We start from the raw sequence: 3,321 nt of genomic DNA on the forward strand, positions 1-3,321 counted from the left end.
TTTAGACTTTCTCTGAGGGCTTCTTGACATCTCTTTATCTTTAGACCTTCTTCTTTGTTGGGGCCCCGTCCTAGGTCTGGATAATGGGCTGCATCAGATCAGTCATGGCCCAGGGTTTCTCTGTGTAGGAGGGAGTATGATTTTTCCAGCCTATGAGCTCAATGGTGGAGAAGGGCTGGCATACAAAACTTCCTTGTCTCAGGTGCTTCCCTCTGGTCAATATGGGCAGGTCCTTTAGTCTCTTGCAGGAACATCTGGAGGGTTCTCATCTGAGTTGTAGCTCTAGTCTTGGGACAAATCTCCCACCAATCTTGGGAGGTGAAAGAGTCTTTGGTCCTAGGAAGCCTTTGGCTCTGAAGACATCACAGAGGAAGGAATAGTCAGTATTGGGGGCCATCATTTGTTGCCTCTGAGGACAAGGAGGCTAGGGGACAGTCTGTTGTCCCAGTGGTCTTGGCAAAGTTGGGTAGAGTGGCACATAAGGTGGTGGGTCCTCTTCTGGCTCACGGGGAAAACTGTTTTCTTTCCTGTCTTTCCTAGTCAGGTCTTCTGTTTAGCTGCTTTCCGCTGGGTCTTAGAGACCACTATGCTCCTGGCTAACATCAGCTTGGACTGTCCATCTAGACAGGCTGTCAAACAAGGGGGTTGTTTCTGAACTATCTCTTGCCAGCAATCAATGTAAGAGAATTGGTTCAGGGGCTCCAACAACAATCAAAAGGACCTCAGAAATGACTTGTCATCTAAGGAATCTTCTGGTAGCCAGCCCACATCTTGGGTGGCAACTTTAATTCACAGAGTATGCAACCTTTGTGGAGTGAGTTTCACCCCACAGTTACCAGGAAAACCTTCCTGAAGGTTTCTAACACACATTTCAGAAGGCTCAGTTTCCTTAGTGTGCCTCCCATGTTCCACCCTGCATCGGTGTTGCACACTTAGAACAAAACACACTTAGGACAAGATTTGTCTCTGGCTGCTCCCCTCGCAGAGACTTAGGGCCCTCTTAGCCTTGCAGGTCAGTATCAACCCCCGACCTGGAGCTTTCATCTAGACGTTGGTTGGTGAAATTCCGCCATAGACTGTATGAGGTGCCACGGCATGGATCAGGACTCTGCACTTGCATTGGCTCTTGGGTTGTGTTGGAACCCTTCCCTTTGTCCATCTCAGTCACACACTTTCTCACACTTTCACACAGACATGTTCAGGACAGAATTTCTATACTGCCCAAATTCCAACAATTCCAAACCAAACAGAAAAGGGAGTCACGGTTTCCCCTCTGCTCGCTGACCCCAAACAGAGACTACTTGGGATCGTTTCAGCTCCAATCACTTTGGAGGGTACTCGGGACCCAACAGAGGTTGATTAAGCCTCTCTTCCATCCACTTAGGCCTCGAAGGGGAAGTCAGGTGGACTGCTAAACCAAATGGATCCTGGTCCTACCTGTTCAGTTGGGCAGTGCTTTAAAACCCTAATTCTGGTTCCTGCTGCTGGTGGGTTCCATTGTGCTCTGGGGTGGCAGCCCCAGTGTGCTGGGTGAGTCGATCCTCCTTCAGGCCAAGAGTGGCCTGGGCATGCCTAGGGGACCACCATCCCCCATTGACCCAGGAAAGCCCGTCCCTGGAGACAAGAGAGGCAGAATAGCCATCCCTACCTCCTCTGGTCCATCTGGTTCACCAAAAATGTTGTAGGGACAAATGAGGCAAGGCACCAAAGACAGCAGGAAACAGTTTTATTTGTCTGCAGCCAGGTTCAGAGGGCGCAGCTTTTGCTGTAATCAATTAATCTCCTGAACCCTGAGTTCAGGGAGTCTCAGAACTTTATACCTAACATGTAAGGGGAGGGGCTCAGAAGTTCACAGTCTGCAGAACTTCACATAAAAGCAGCTTTTTCTTTCACTATCCTGGGCAAGTTAACTCTTCAAGGACAACACCTGAGAAGGGGAGAGCTTCTTCTGCCCTTTCTTTCCTCCCCCTGCCAGCTGTTACCATGGAGTCCAATTGTAACTTACCTTAAAAATGTAGACATCTCTGTGAAGCCCAGCTCAAGGCCAGAGGCCTTGTTTGCACATTTCTTCAAAGTACTATACTTGATATGTTTGTGAAAAACTAGAAAGGGTTGTCCAGCAGCTGGAGTGCTGGTATCTTCTCGGCCAGTGGCCAAGTAAACAGAGCAACACGAAAAATAGAAGTTTATCTACATTGAACTCTTTTGCAGAGACTCTTTTGCTGACAGTCCTAAAATCAGCCATGGAGAAGAGGGCTTTTCTATGGAGAAAGGGGGTACCACTTCAGGGACCCCTTGCTTGGGCCCTCTAGCGCCTTCCCCTCTGTGCCCCTTGCTCCTTTCTCTGTCTCCTGGCCTCGTGCAACCCCTTTCTCCTGTTCTCCCAGGGCTTTCCTCTGGTGCTCACAGGTCTCCTGCTTCTTGGATCCCTCATCCTAGATTGGTCAGGTCAGTCCCTTGCCTGGGCTCCTACAGCTTGGGTCCTGGCTCTCTTCCTGCCCGACACACAATGCAACCCACAGCAATTCTCTCCCTCCTCCTGGCCCCCTTCCCTTTCCAGGCCCCATTTGCTCAGTCCCTGGTTCTGGATTCTCATCTGGGCCAGGGTGCCTTATGGGAAACAGAGCCCTGCCCCTTGCCTGGGCCCCTTGCTCTTCCTGGGCCCTTGGTCCTGCACCTGGAACCTGGCAGTGGCCCTGGGCCTGGAGCCTATCTCCCTCCTGCCAGATCCCCTGCTTTCTCTCCCCAGCCTTGTCCTCTTTCCTGAGCCCCCTGCCCCAGCCCAGGCCCTTGGCTCTCCATTACCTGGTCTGGCTCCTCACTTGAGCCTCTGGCAGCCCCTCTTGTTCATGAGTCCCTGGGCTTTGACTGCAGGCCCCTAGCCTGGGCCATTTCCCTGCTCCCCTTGGCTTCCCTGTACTGCACTGCCCTAGTGCCACCCTGCCTTCATGGCCTGCCCTGCCCTTCCCTGCTCTCCCCTGGCTTGGGCCCTCCTCTAGGTCCCTAACTTGGGCTCCTTGCTGAGGTCCTGGCCCCCACCCACCAACACCCATTTTCCTGCCCTTTAGGCTGTGTCATTCTTAGGCCTTCCTGTCGTTCCTGTCCCTGTCAGGTCCTTTTTCCTGATAGCCTTCCCAGGATGCTCACCCGGGCCAGGGGACTGGACTTGGCCTCTTGGCCCTGCTGGCTCCCTTTGAGAAAACATAGCCCTGCCCCTTGCCTGGACACTTTGGCCTCCCTCAGCCTGGGCTCTGTTCCTGATCACTGACACCCAGCAGTGGATTTGGGCCTTGAGCCTTCCTCCCTCTGCGCCACCCGATC

Source organism: Marmota monax, unplaced genomic scaffold (genome assembly GCF_021218885.2).
Source record: "Marmota monax isolate L192 unplaced genomic scaffold, Marmota_monax_Labrador192_F-V1.1 WCK01_AAM20220418_F8-fsc00001, whole genome shotgun sequence".
NCBI classification, from domain to species: Eukaryota; Metazoa; Chordata; class Mammalia; order Rodentia; family Sciuridae; genus Marmota; species Marmota monax.